The 15,839-nt window shown below is 50.2% G+C and overlaps 1 pseudogene; it reads right to left on the minus strand.

Moving 5' to 3' along the window:
- Positions 1–11,733: 11,733 nt before the first annotated feature.
- Positions 11,734–14,322, minus strand: LOC127309043 (multiple organellar RNA editing factor 2, chloroplastic-like; annotated as a pseudogene).
- Between the last annotated feature and the right edge of the window lie 1,517 nt (positions 14,323–15,839).

Genomic DNA, 15,839 nt, shown 5'->3' on the forward strand with positions numbered 1-15,839 from the left:
CCGGCAACGGCGCCAGAAATTTAGCTTGATGACGCGTAAAGCACACGCTCGTTGGGAACCCCAAGTGGAAGGTGTGATGCGTACAGCAGCAAGTTTCCCTCAGTAAGAAACCAAGGTTTATCGAACCAGTAGGAGTCAAGAAGCACGTTGAAGGTTGATGGCGGCGGGATGTAGTGCGGCGCAACACCAGGGATTCCGGCGCCAACGTGGAACCTGCACAACACAACCAAAGTACTTTGCCCCAACGAAACAGTGAGGTTGTCAATCTCACCGGCTTGCTGTAACAAAGGATTAACCGTATTGTGTGGAAGATGATTGTTTACAGAAAACAGTAGAACAAGTATTGCAGTAGATTGTATTTCAGTAAAGAGAATTGGACCGGGGTCCACAGTTCACTAGAGGTGTCTCTCCCATAAGACGAACAGCATGTTGGGTGAACAAATTACAGTTGGGCAATTGACAAATAAAGAGAGCATGACCATGCACATACATATCATGATGAGTATAGTGAGATTTAATTGGGCATTACGACAAAGTACATAGACCGCCATCCAACTGCATCTATGCCTAAAAAGTCCACCTTCAGGTTATCATCCGAACCCCCTCCAGTATTAAGTTGCTAACAACAGACAATTGCATTAAGTATTGCGCGTAATGTAACTAGTGACTACATCCTTGAACATAGCACTAATGTTTTATCCCTAGTGGCAACAGCACATCCATAACCTTAGAGGTTCTTGTCACCCCTCCAGATTCACGGAGGCATGAACCCACTATCGAGCATAAATACTCCCTCTTGGAGTTACTAGCATCAACTTGGCCAGAGCATCTACTAATAACGGAGAGCATGCAAGATCATAAACAACACATAGATATAACTTTGATAATCAACATAACAAGTATTCTCTATTCATCGGATCCCAACAAACGCAACATATAGAATTACAGATAGATGATCTTGATCATGTTAGGCAGCTCACAAGATCCGACAATGATAGCACAATGGGGAGAAGACAACCATCTAGCTACTGCTATGGACCCATAGTCCAGGGGTAGACTACTCACACATCACACCGGAGGCGACCATGGCGGCGTAGAGTCCTCCGGGAGATGATTCCCCTCTCCGGCAGGGTGCCAGAGGCGATCTCCTGGATCCCCCGAGATGGGATCGGCGTTGGCGGCGTCTCTGGAAGGTTTTCCGTATCGTGGCTCTCGGTACTGGGGGTTTCGTCACGGAGGCTTTAAGTAGGCGGAAGGGCAAGTCAGGAGGGGGCACAGGGGCCCCAGATGACAGGGCGGCGCGGCCAAGGGGGGGGCCACGCCGCCCTAGGGTTTGGGCTCCCTGTGGCCCCACTTCGTTTCGTCTTCGGACTTCTGGAAGCTTCGTGGAAAAATAGGCCACTGGGCGTTGATTTCGTCCAATTCCGAGAATATTTCCTTACTAGGATTTCTGAAACCAAAAACAGCAGAAAACAGCAACTGGCACTTCGGCATCTTGTTAATAGGTTAGTTCCAGAAAATGCACGAATATGACATAAAGTGTGCATAAAACATGTAGATAACATCAATAATGTGGCATGGAACATAAGAAATTATCGATACGTTGGAGACGTATCACGCGGCAAGCGGCCGAGGATGAGACCGCGCGCTTGAAAGCAGAGCAGCAGGAGTATGACCTTTTGGTCATGCAAACCGACGCGCTTGCCCTCAGTAAGTGTCTTCTTTCTTTTCCGGTTTTGCTTATAAGCTTATCTCTTCCGGTAGCGTGTACTTATCTTTTTCCTTTGTTTGGTAGGGCTCTTCCCGGATTCTCAGGCATTTGCCCTGAAGAAGGTGGCGGAGCGCCGGATGGCACAAGCATACAAGAACCTGGATGCGCCCTGGGACCCATACGATCATCTGGTTGCACTGTCAGCCCGCGTCTCCCACATGCGTGCGGCGGACCGGAACCTCGCCGACATCCCTGAGGTGGCCATCCAGCTTTTCAAGGTGCTCTGGCCTGAGGAGGAGGTGTCGGACAACTTGTCCCTTACCAACGATCGCCTGAAAGGTGCCGGTCGGAGGATCCGGGAGTGGAAGTGCTCTGCGGCTCGTGCCGGAGCGGATTCGGCGCTGCGCGTCGCCTGCTCCTGGTACCCGGACTTGGATCTGGATGCCCTTCTTGGCGTGCGCGAGAACGCTCCAACCGACTCGGATCCGGTCCTCACCGCGAAGCGGCAAGATCGGGCCTACCGGATTGCAGAGTACGCCGAGGTCCGCACCTTCATCCCCCCTCCTCCCAACGTCAAGGACTATCTCAGCGACGAGGAAGAAGAGGACGAAGAAGGTGAATATGCCGAAGCCGGCGACGCGCCTCCGGAAGCTCCAGAAGCCGGTGCTGTTCCTCCCGAGGCTCCTTCTGCTTAAGTGCTTCTTGCTATATGTTTGCCTGTCCTGGTTAACTCAAAACAATGCTCATCAAATTCTACCCCGGTATGCCGGGGTCTTATGATGTAACATAAAACTTAGCCTTTCTTTTGGTTGTGGTACAACAATTTCTGCCGGTATGTTATACCGGTATGTTATTAAGTTATGTTTGTCTTATCGACTTAGCACTTTGCTCATGGTTTGTCTTTTTTATCTTGCACTGTGAAGATTCCGAAATTGTTTCGGCATTCAATCCGATGCACACTTGGTTCTTTTGCCTTGGCTCTGCCTACCCTCTGGGTTTTTTGGCGTATGAGTTCCAAAGTTCTTTTGCCAAGCAAGCACTTTCTTGAACTTAGAAATAACCCGAAACTTTTCACAAAAAACCGGTATAACCGGGGTTAGTTAAACTTTCCGGATTGTTTGTTCCCATCTCCTCTCTTCGTCGTTCACGTGCTTAGTTCCTACCGGTTTATCTTGCTTGCCATGAAGCCGGGTTTCGGACAGCAGCAGAGTCGAAGACTCCGGTAGGTTTAGCACGCTACTAAACCGGAAAGAAAAAATGTTCACTAAGCAACCGGTAACTGAAAAAATAAACATGTTACATGCAATTCCGGTAGAGATAGTCCCCGAGATTTATTCGAGGTTCCGGCATCTTTTATTCATAGCAAATAAGGTACAAAAAAGAACTTCTTACAGCACATCTTCAGGAATAGAAAGGACGTAGCAAAGCTATGTTCCATGGGCGCTTGGTTTCATCTCCGGACCTGTCCGCCTTTCCCTTCTTCGATTCCTGTGCATCGATCAAGTAATATGCATCATTGTGTAGAGCCTTGCTCACAATGAAAGGTCCTTCCCAGGGAGGTGAGAGTTTGTGGCGCCCCTCAGTGCGCTGCACTAGGCGTAGCACCAGGTCACCTTCCCGGAACACCCTCGGATTAACCTTTCGGCTATGATAGCGTCTGAGGTTCTGTTGGTATATAGCTGTTCTTGCCAAAGCCAACTCTCTTGCTTCCTCTAGCAAGTCCACATCATTTTCTCGGGCCTCTTTTACCTCTTCTTCGGTATAGAGTTGAACCCTTGGTGAATCATGGATGATATCGGTTGGTATCACCGCTTCAGCCCCATAGACCATAAAGAATGGAGTGTATCCGGTTGACCGGTTTGGTGTTGTTCTTATGCTCCACAGCACTGATGGTAACTCATCAAGCCAGCATCCCGGTGTCTTTTCAAGCGGTTCAATTAACCTTGGTTTGATACCGGAAAGCACCAAAGCATTGGTTCTTTCCACTTGGCCATTGCCTTGGGGGTGTGCAACCGAGCACAAATCCAGCCGGATATTGTTATCCTCACAAAATCTTTTGAACTCACCTTGAGCAAAGTTTGTGCCATTGTCAGTGATAATGCTATGCGGGTATCCATACCGCAAGATAACATCTTTCAAGAATTTCACGGCTGTGTGCCCATCACATTTTGCGATAGGCTTGACCTCAAGCCATTTGGTGAACTTATCCACCATCACTAGGATGTGGGTAAAGCTGCTCCTAGCAGTTTTGAATGGGCCAACCATGTCAAGGCACCAAACAGCAAACGGCCAAGTTAACGGTATAGTTTTTAAGCCAGATGCTGGGGTATGGTTTTGCTTGGCGTACCTCTGGCACCCGTTGCATTTTCGTACCAAATCCTCAGCATTTTCCAGCGCAGTGGGCCAGTAGAACCCATGCCGGAACACTTTTGCGACCAGCGCCCTTGATGAGGCATGATGCCCACATTCTCCTTGGTGAATTTCCACCAGCATTTCTTTTCCTTCTTCCGGTTCCACACATCTTTGAAGGACACCGGTAACACTTCTTTTGTATACCTCTCCGTTGATGATGGTATAAGCCTTGGATCTCCTCTGGATCCTTCTCGATTCATTTTCGTCAACCGGCAGGGTGCCGTTGATCAGGAATTCCTTAATAGGTTCAACCCAAGTTGGTGCTTCCCGAACCAGAAATACCGGTACATCCACCTCCATATTGTCTACCAGCATAGCTTCTTCCGGTATGGATCCGGCAGTCCCCGAGTTTACCGGTATAGTCCCCGGGTTTCCCTCGTCAATGTCCATTGGCACAACGTGTGACTCCGGTACAAAAATTGATTCAGATTCCGGACTCGGTTTGATGGATGGCACCCTTAGGTGAGCCAATGCTATTCCGGGAGGAATTTCTTGCCGGGAGGATCCCAACTTAGAGAGTGTATCCGCGGCTTCATTTTCTGCCCGCGGCACGTGGTGGAATTCGCACCCCTCGAAGAATCCGGCAATCTTTTGCACATGAAACCGGTATGAGGCCATGTTGGCATCTTTTGCGTCCCAATCTCCGGAACATTGTTGCACCACAAGATCTGAATCACCGTAGCAAATGATCCGGTGGGCACCGATTTCCTTTGCGACCTTGAGCCCGTGAATTAGAGCCTCATACTCAGCGACATTGTTTGATGCCCTGAAATGCACCTGTAAAACATACCGGAGATGGTCTCCTTTTGGTGAAGTAAGAACCACACCGGCACCCAGACCCTCTTTGAGCTTGGATCCGTCAAAGTGCATCTTCCAGTACTCCACTTTTTGTTCCGGCGGTTTGTATTGCGTTTCCGCCCAATCGCCCAGGAAATCAGCCAAGGCTTGTGATTTTATGGCTTCTCTTCTTTCATATACCGGTACATATGGCGATAGCTGAATTGCCCATTTGGCAATCCTGCCGCTAGCATCTTTGTTGCACATGATATCGGAAATGGGTGCCTCGCTCACCACCGTCATGGGATGTTCCTCAAAGTAGTGCTTGAGCTTTGTGGCAGCCATGTACACGCCGTAAGCCATTTTCTGGAAGTGAGGGTAGTTTTGTTTTGAGAGGGAGAGCACCTCGCTCAGGTAGTATACCGGCCTTTGCGCGGTTTTTCCTTCCTCCTCTCTTTCTACCACAACCACAACACTTACGACCCGGTTTGTTGCTGCTATGTACAACAACATGGGTTCCCTTTCCAAAGGTGAAGCCAATACCGGTGCGGTTGCTAGCATTTTCTTTAGCTCTTTAAACGCTGCGTCTGCCTGCGGGGTCCAGACAAAGGTATCGGATTTTTTCATTAAAGCATACAGCGGCAAAGCCTTTTCGCCCAACCGGCTTATAAACCGGCTTAGCGATGCTAAGCTTCCGGTAAACTTTTGTACATCTTTGAGATCTCGCGGTATGGTCATTCTTTCGATGGCCCGGATTTTTACCGGATTAACCTCTATCCCGCGGCTTGACACGAGAAAACCAAGCAGTTTGCCGGCAGGAACACCGAAAGTGCATTTTGCCGGATTGAGTTTCATCCGGAACCTTCTCAAGTTGTCAAATGTTTGCCTTAGATCGCTGATCAAGGTTTCTTTTACTTTAGTTTTTATGACAACATCGTCCACATAGACTTGCACATTTTTTCCAATTTGATCAAACAAACACTTTTGCATACAGCGCTGGTACGTTGCACCAGCGTTGCGCAAACCGAATGGCATAGTGACATAGCAATAAGCCCCGTGCGGGGTAATAAACGCAGTCTTTATTTGATCTTCCTTTTTCAAGGGAATTTGGTGGAAACCGGAATAAGCATCCAGGAAAGACAACAGTTCACAACCAGTAGTGGAATCAATCACTTGATCAATCCGGGGTAAAGGGAAAGGATCTTTTGGGCAAGCCTTGTTCAGGTTGGTGTAGTCGATGCACATGCGCCACACCTTTGGAGCCTTGGGGTCTTCTTCCTTTTTCTTTTCGACCAGCACCGGATTGGCCAGCCACTCAGTGTGCAGTACTTCCACGATGAAGCCGGAAACCAGTAACTTTGTTACTTCCTCTCCAATGATCTTCCTCCTATCCTCAGCAAACCGGCGTAAAGGTTGCCGCACCGGCTTCGCGTCCTTCCGGACATTCAGAGAGTGCTCAGCCAACTCCCTCGGCACACCCACCAAGTCATCAGTAGACCAGGCAAAGATGTTCCGATTCTCACGGAGGAAGTTGACGTGCCTCATTCAGGCCGGCACCGATACGAACGGTACGCTCTGGGTAAGCCGGATCCAGCACAATGTCCTTCGTTTCTTTTGTCGGCTTGAAAGCCGGCGAGCCAAGCTGGCCGCTCATTGCCGCTAAGTTCAGCTGGGAGGATTGAGCCAGCGCAACCGCAGTTTGCATTCTCCTTTTTTCTTCCGCTATCACCAGCGATTCGGCCAGATTTGATCCGGCAGAAGCAGTTTCCAGCGACACCTTGTAACTTCCCACCACGGTTAAGGGTCCGTTGGGTGCCGTCATCTTCATCTTAAGATAGGCCGTATGGGTTGAGGCCATGAACGCAGCCAACGCCGGTCTCCCCAGCAGTGCGTGGTATGGGCTGTCCAGGTCCACCACCTCAAACAAGAGATTTTCCACCCGGCAGTTATCGCGTCCCCAAACGACACATCCACCCGGACTTTTCCCATGGGCGAACAGGACAACCCCGGAACGATTCCATGTAATGTTGTGTGAGTGGGCTGAAGCATGTTTTCTGTTATGCCAAGCGTGAGCATGGTATGCCGGTACATAATGTTTATGCTGCTCCCATTGTCTATCAGCACCTTGCTGAATTTGACACGAGCCATTGGCCCATGCATGATTGGGTCCACAACGAGAGCGTAACCACCCGGATTCGGCATGATCCTGGGGTGATCTTTGATCGACCAGGTAATTTCCTGATCTGACCACAGCATGTACTTTGGCACTGCCGGCATCACTGCGTTTACTTCCATGGAACGGCGACGCATGCTCTGCTTGTCGGTTGGTTCAGTTACGAACACAACACAGCACATGTCCGGATCCTGATAAACATTTCGGCCTAAAGGTGCCGGTGGTGGGGCTTGGTTAACACCTTGTGCCACCTGATGAACTTGTTGTTGTTGCCGGTTAGGCTGAGGGTGTACCGGTAAAGCATTTGCTCCGGTAAGCGGGGGTGGTGGTGGAAGTCTTCCGGCACCATGATCCCGGGCATCTTTCATCATGCCTCTTTCCATCAATCTCTTTGTCCAGGTGCAATCTTTTGTCAAGTGGTTCGCGGGTCTTGCCGGGTTCGGTGTGTGCCACCGGCATGGCTGATCCATTGCGGATTCCATGGTGTACTTTTCATCGTTTTGCCACGGCTTCTTCTCAACCCATTGTTTTTTAGGACCCGCCCACGGCTGCGATCCGGTTTTTTGTCTCTGGCTTCTGCCGGCACCAGAATTATCCTGCACCGCGGCAACTTGCTGCGGCCCATACCTCCGATCTGGGAAATCTTCCCTTCTTTTGTTATGCTGGTTGTCCCGGTATGGATCATGGCGCGGTTGGCTTGCTTGCGCCGGTTCAGCTTGAACCGCCGGTTGCATTGGGTCTCCCAATGCGTAGCTATCTGCCACACGTATCATTTCTGCCAAAGTTACCGGCATGTTCCTCTGTAGCTTTTGCCACAGTGGGGAACCTCTTCTGCACCCATTGCAAAACCAAGCAATGGCCTGTGCCTCGATTACCCCCTCACAGGAGTTTGTTGTGGAGTTCCACCGGGTCAGGTAATCCCGGTCTGTTTCATTCGAGCGCTGCACGCACAGGGCGAGCTGCTGCGGCCTGTTTGGCCTCCAGTAGGTACTGCTGAAGTTGCTCACGAAAGCTTCCTCAAAGTCTATCCAGCCATTTATGCTTCCTGCCGGCAGGTTGTTAAGCCAAATGCGTGCCGGTCCCACCAAGAAGGATGGTACGATTCTTACGGCCCAACGCCGGTTTCCTCCACCTGGGACGGTTCCTCCGCCACCAGCGACGTACACTGCGGTAACATAATCCGCAAGCCAATCTTCCGGCTTAGTGGTGCCATCGTATGTTTTTGTATCGCGGGGCAACTGGAAGTTGCGAACCGGTGGTTCCTCTTTCATGATCCGTGGGCCAAAACATTTCGGACCCGGAGGACCCTCTGCCTCGATCATCTCGGATAAGTACACCCTGTCCAGCCTGTGCCTCGCATCCTGGTCTGGCAGGCATTTTTCTCCCAGCCGTATCCCTAAAGGGTTCCGGTAGGCTCCGGCTCTTTCTGTTCCGGAATCTGCTTCATCGTAATGTTCTGGTACCGCGGCTCTTGCCTGCCGGTACCTTGGCGGAGGCATTTCCTCCTCTTCATACGCTGCTCTTGCCGCGCGATAATTTTGCCCGGCTTCACCTTTACCGGCATAATTGTTTCCGGCATAGCCATTTCCGGCATAGCCACGTGCTGCCCCTTGGCTTTTTCTTCCGGCCTCATGTTGCCCGGCTTGTTGTTTTCCGGCAAGTACCGGATCATACACAGTCATTTGCTGTGCATTCACCTCTTTTTCTCTTCTTCTATCCGGATGGGGGGACGATGCCTGCCCATGGGACTTGCTTCCGGCATTCTTTGCCGAACACACCGATTTCGATGCCGCAGCTTTGTTCATTTTGGCAAGCTGCTCAGCATGTTGCTCTTGTATTATGTCAAGCAACTCCCGGACGCGATCTTGTTGTTTTGCAAGAGCATCTCCGGTAAGGCAATCACACATCTCTACAGCAGCCCTAGCAGCTTTTATAGTTTTTTCCGGGCTACTGTACTTAGGTTTCTCTACAATGCTCAAAGATGCAGAGGCACTTTTACCGGTAAGAATCTCCTTACGCAGATCCTGGTCTAGATTGCGAGCCTTAAGCCGGTTTTCCGGTATCCTAGCAGGTTGAGCGCTAACAGAAGCAAAGCCATGAGCAGCGTTATACTCACGTAGGGTTAGGTTCAGCTCGCGCTGCGCCCGGATGATGTCCGCGCCGCCGGAAAGAAGCTTCTGGCGTTGCGCCTCCAGCTCCGCCTGAGCCGCTGCCGGGTCGATGTTCTGCGCCATGGGCGTGGCCAGCACGTTCATGGCCACTTGGAGAGGAGTCTCCGGTGGCGCTGTAGATGTACCCGCAACCTCCTGGTCACGCTCGGTTGGTGGCTTGGCCGTGCGCGTGGATCTTGCCTGTCCCGCGCCTTCCGCCGCCGCTTCCTTGCCGGCTCCAGCCGTACTTACCACCAGCACCTCCACGCTGCCGGCGGCGTGGCCGCTGCGAAGCGCAGATCTTGGCGGGTCCGGAGCCACCAGCACCGGCGAGAGGCACTGGCGCTCAGGGACGGTGCCGTAGTAGACGCGGAGGCTGCCGAACTCGATGATGCTGCCGTTCTTGGGGAACTTACCTCCGTTGGCGAAGCAGCCCGCGTTGTCGTTGACGAAGTCCAACGAGCCGAGGCGATGGACGAGTCCAGACACCACACGCTCGCCGGAGATGGTGAGGAGGCCCGCCCGAATGTGAACTCCAGCAAGCGCCGCTGCTGGCCCCACGGTGGGCGCCAACTGTCGTCGTGGTGAACAGACAGATGCCATAGGATGGCTAAGGTTGGGGCCGAATGTGCGCTAGAGGATTCGGGGGAGGGTTTCCGGAAGGGTAGCCGGTTGCTTTCCTATGAAGAACTTGGCCTTGGCCAGAGGTAGAAGAAGAAGAACACTCAAACTACTTCTCCCTCATATCTTTCTATTCCTTGATCACAAGTGGTTACAAGTTTCTGGTTACACGCAATCTCCTAGGGCCTAGATGTTCACCCGTGCAAGGGTGTGCCCCCTCTCCTTATATAGGGGAGAGGGTGGCTTACAGGGGAAGAAACCCTAGGAAACCCTAATGGCATCTTTGAACAGACAAACTACTTTTACAAAGTAACTTTAATCATAAATGGCGGCGCCGGTATCTTTAATCAGGGAGGCTGACGTCCTGCGGCTGCTTTTGGCGTCACCCTCCTCTTTGGCGCCAGGGCTTCGTTTAAAGTTGCTTTGCTTAGCTCATCCTTGTCCTCTAGCTCTGGAGAGAATCTTTGACCAGCCTTGCCGACATGCTCTTCTTACCGGTAGCCCGGTGTCTTCTTAGCCGGTGCCGGCATAACCCTCCTGGGATACCGGCACGATTTACTTTGCACAGAGCCACCTCTTGTTAGCCGGAGCAACCTTTAAACCGGTATCTTGATGGCTCAAACCATCCGGTTTGGCATGCCTTTGGCATACCGGGGGCCATCCCCCCAACAGCAAGCTACAAATCCTAAGGTTCTACTGTGTAGTCATGTTACTATTTTAGAGAAATCAGGGGCTGTGGGGCAATACCAAATGCCGTTGTATCAATGTATTGGTGTAAATTTATTTCTAATTTAGAAAGCTAGTAAAACATATCCTCTCGTGTCCGCACTTTTTCAAAATGTCGTATTTCCGTATCCGTATCGGTGCTGCGTAGAGCAACACTTGTGCTAGAGAAGCAGGTAAACAATGGCACTCTAAACTTTATGGGAAGTAAGTCAAGGTCAAGCTTTCCAAGAGAAGAGAGCTCTAGATGACCACCCTATCAGCAGAAGTTTGAGAAGGGGGAACTATGGAAGGCAAAGGAGAGACAATGAGTAAGTGTAGACAGATGTTTGCACCTTATTCCAGCTGGAGCTCAAGTAAAAGCCATGGAGGCAACTGGGATCTTATCTGATGAGGTGCTGGACAGCTCAAGTAAAAGCCATGGAGGCAACTGGGATCTTATCTGATGAGGTGCTGGACACTTTGGTCGCTCAGGGAGGTGAAGAATCTTCTGCCAGTCATGTATCACTGAATGCATTGTCATGATCCACAACCCTAAGACAATCCAGGGCCTTTAGTAGGTGACAAAGTAATGCTACTTATGTTGGACTCTGCCAGCTCCCACAGTTTTGTGGACCAGACTTTGGTGAACAAGTTACACTGCAAGCTAACTCCTATATTTCTCCTTTGAAAGTGAAGGTAGCTAGTGGAGATTCCATGACATGTGAAGGAAAGATCAGTCATATGACATTGTGGCTTCACGATCACACCTTCCCACATGATATAAGAGTTCTGCCGTTGGGACGCTGATAGCATGGTGAGCATGAACTGACTGAAGAAGTGGGGGTTGGATTGAGTTCACCTGTCAGCAACAACAGATCAAGTTGCAGGGAAGATTGCTGAACACACAATGAAAGTTCAGGCAATACCTCCAGCAATGGAGGATATCCTTGCTCAATATTCAGAGGTGTTTTATGAACCACATAGTCTACCGCATCATATTGTTTGATCATGCATCTCCACTAGAGCCCCTAGATATATGGGAAAAGGAAGGTAAGTCCAGTCAGGGCTCTTTGAAAGCGAAACATATAGCATCATTGTTAATCTGTAACACACATATCCTCTCTTTAGTCGCGGAAAAGGGAAATGGCGTGGCAAAAAAGAACTACGTGACACAGGAACCAAAGTGGGCACAGCCGACAGCTTCTTGGGAGGTGTCATATCACACCAGGAATGAAGGAACTACATGCCAGTTTGGCGCTTCAGAGTTCAAACCGTAACTATACATCACAAATCTTGCTAAAAATCATCCATCCAAACCATAATAAGCTGAGGGGAAAACTACCGAACTGACAGTCCAGATCACACATAGCACTGTTTATGAAACAGACTAGCAGTACAAGCGCAGGCTACATTTTCATCAGGATTAGGAGATATAGACCAGCAGGTGCCTGCGTAGGAGCTCGGGCCAGCCTCATTGTTGCAGCGAGTCATCATCATCGCTGCTGGTTCTCCCTCTGCCGCGCGTAGCGGGTCCTGTCGTTGTACCTCGGCCTGTCCGACGCCCTCTGCGGCACGGGCTCCACCCGCCTCTGCCTCTCCGGAGATCTCTGCACAATCTCCCCGTTCACAAACAGCTCGGCTGCGCATGATGACAAAAACATCGGGAATAGAGTCAGTTTCTCTGATCCAACACTTCCGTCAATTAATACTCGAAAGGGTATATCACTACAGGCAAACATTTGTCTGAAACATTCACAAGCACATAGAGCAAGGCACCTGTATCATGTTAACATTATGTGGACAGCATGCTTTTTGAGTCGCTGACCATGGTGGACGCCAATACATGAGCTACATCGATGACAATGTCTAGAACAACTGACTGGTATGTGAACTAATTAACAGTACAGTTGCATGCAAACCAAGACAGAGTGAAAACACTAGCTTCAGCAGATGGCTGTTGGACAACACAAATTACATGGCAAAAAATAGTGGGGCATGGTGTTGTCCTATCAAAGATAGTGGTGTGGTGCAAAGGACAGAAATGCACCTTGAACAAAATCACCGTAGACGAGAAAATCTAGTTAATGTTTTACATTATTAGCTCAAACAGAAATAGTGTATATACGACTTAAATGCCAACTTCCATTTGATATGGTAAAAGCACCATACAGAATACGTAACACTAGAGATATCACTCTCATCATCTTGAACAATGTTTTACGACATTTCATTGGTAGAAAATATATAAAGACATGCTACTAAACCATTAGCAACCAAAGCAAGAGCCGCTCATTAGAATTCATTGATTCAACCAGACTGACTACAGAACAAATGCCAACAGTTGACAATACTTACAAATATCGGATTGTGAACAATGCCCAAACAACTTTTTATATTGTGCATTACTGCATTATACACAACACTCATATCACTTGATACTGTGTGTTAAGCTTCATTCCTCACCAGAGATGGAAAAGAGCACCAGCGGTCGTAACTTGTGGTCATACACATGTAAATAACACTTTCATGGGTCACCAAGACAGATTAGAGCACCAAGAGTTGTAATTAAAGAGGGAGTCTGTTTCGTGATAATTTCTTAGACCCACGTTTATGAGCACAATATAACTCATGATAACTAAAGATGGATTATGTTTCATGATAACTTCTTGCTACCAAAACCATTATTCGATTAGCAACCAATGCAAGAATCGCTCATTAGACTTCACTGATTCAGCTAGATTGACTAGAGAACAAAGGTCAACAGCTGAAGAAACTTATAAATATTTTTTTAGACTAACAGGGAGTCTCTCCCCGATTCCATTAGCAAAACAGCGAAACCATACAGAGTTCTGGAACTACAAGCAAGATGAAGCATAACACAAAAGGCAGCAGAAGGTGACTCCAGATTATTAAATATATAATACAGCCAGAATTACCTCCGTAGTCCTTGTGGCATGTAAAGTTGTAAACCTTCCAGCTTGTTGGACGTCTCCTCGTCGATCTCGCACCCAAACCCGAAGTAGCGCTCGCACGAAACGTTGTAGATCTTCTTCTTGGCCTCTTCCTCGCTGGGACATATCCAAGGACAGAACAATATCAGATCAACCACCAGGTAGGCATGGCCCAAGATGCAGTAAACAAGGTCTGATACTCTGATCTAAGGGGTGCAAAGCAGGGTTGGCGCATAAACCAGCCGACTCGATTGGCTAGTAGGAAATGAACTAACTCCACCAAGCTCAAGCTACAACTACTTCTGACGATTTCGACTAGGAAGCGGAGAGCGATGCATGCTCGTCGAGTGAGCGTCGGGTACCTTCCGAGGACCTTGGCGAGGGTGTGGATGTAGCAGTCGATCATCTGCTGCTTGGAGGCGGCCTCCCCGCCGGGCTTGTCCATGACGATGAGCCAGTGCTCGTAGTCGCAGCCGGGGAAGAGCGGCGCCATCTCCGTGGGCGCCCGGTCGCCGCCGGAGCGCGCGGGGGAGTAGCCGTCGCCGCCGGGCCGCCGCGCCATGCCCCTGGCGCCACCGAGGCGGAGGCGGAGGAAAAGGAGGGAAGAGGAGGAGGCGGCCGCCGGGCACAGCAGGTCCATCGCCGCTGCCGGGGCGCGGCGGCCGCCGCGGAGGATGGAGGGAGCGGGGGAGGAGAGGAGCAGGCGGGAGAGGAGCAGGAAGGGGAGAGCAGCTTGCGTGCCATGGCGGCGGCCATGGGAACCCTAGCGGGGAGGCCTGGAAGGTTCTGGAAGGGGGAAATGGGGATCGAGACGAAGAGCCGACCTGGTGGGGGTTTAGAGATGATGATGGGTTTAAGCTCTCTTTGGGCTTTCATGCAAACAGCCCACTAAAGCCCATGCGTGTTTGCATGAAAACCACGGCCCGAATGAACCTGGTCCTTGTGGATGATTCACAGCAGTGTTCGGTGAAGAGAAAAACTGTCACGACACACTATCTGACGGAGGCCCTGAGGATCTGAGGTCGGGTTCCACCAGAAAATTCCACAAAAGAAAAAGGAGGCAGCGGCGACCTCGGCGGCGTGTGGCGGTATTAGACAGTTCGGTCGCAGATACCACGGCGGGGAGCGGTTGCTACCAAACTCCTTGGTAGCGGTAAGCCCGGCTCTACGGTGGATCCGTGCGACATCGGCGGCGTATCTTCCAGGCGACGGTGGACGATCGCACCTGGAGCAGCGATCTGGACGCAGGCGGATCTGGTGGTCATGGAGAAGGCCCAGGCTGACCTCTCGGCCTTGAAGAGGCAAGGGGACGAGCTTCAGAAACTGTGTGCTGACACGACTGCAACCTTGAAGTCCATCAACGACACACTGCGTAACCTCAGCATGTGGGTGCCAACAGTCGATGGATCCATCAAAGGTATACACCAGTCCCTGGAAAATGTTGGTAATCGTTTGACTAGTCTTGAGGCAGAACGTGGTTCGGGGGCAGGAGCTCGCACACCAGGCAAAGATATAGTGCATGATTCACAGGCCATTCCGTTAGCAACATCTCTGAAAGTAGCATTGCCAGCTCGAGGACAGATGAGGAAGGATTTTCCACACACACCAGTGAACTTCGAATTGGGTGATCGCTCGGCTGACCTTGAGGAGAGCGGATACAACACTGGGCGCACATCGAACTATCACAGCTACAGCCGGCCGCCGAAAACTAATTTTCCCCGGTTCGATGGTGAGAACCCCAAGTGGTGGAAGACTGTTTGTGAGAAATATTTTGCACTATATGAAGTTGATCATGCTACATGGGCGAGCTTTGCTTCCATGCACTTCGTGGGCAATGCAGCATTGTGGTTACAATCCTACGAAGCAGAACACGACGTGGATACATGGGAAGAGCTGTGCGTGGCTATTCACATGAAGTTTGGTAAAGACAAGCACCACAGACAGTTAGCTGAGCTGGAAAGACACAAACAGAGTGGTACTGTTGAGAACTATTACAAGAAATTCGAGGAATTGAGGCACAAGGTCCTAGTGCATAACAAGCATTATGATGAGGCGTTCTTTGTCACTAAATTTGTGAAAGGATTGAGGAAGGACATCCAGAGGGCAATCAAGCTGCATGATCCTAAGAACGTTGATGCTGCTCTTTAGTTAGCCGAAACACAAGAAGAATTGAATGAAGAAATGAGACCTCACTACTCTCATCGATACAGAGGGGAGAACAAACCATACAACAAAACAGGGTTTCCTGGAAGGGGCATGCTGGGTACTACACCTGATGAACAAAAGAAGATCGAAGAGAAGCAAGTGCAGAAACCACCTTGGGATGAGAAACTGCAGTC

Source organism: Lolium perenne, chromosome 6 (assembly GCF_019359855.2).
Source record: "Lolium perenne isolate Kyuss_39 chromosome 6, Kyuss_2.0, whole genome shotgun sequence".
In the NCBI taxonomy this organism is placed as follows: Eukaryota; Viridiplantae; Streptophyta; class Magnoliopsida; order Poales; family Poaceae; genus Lolium; species Lolium perenne.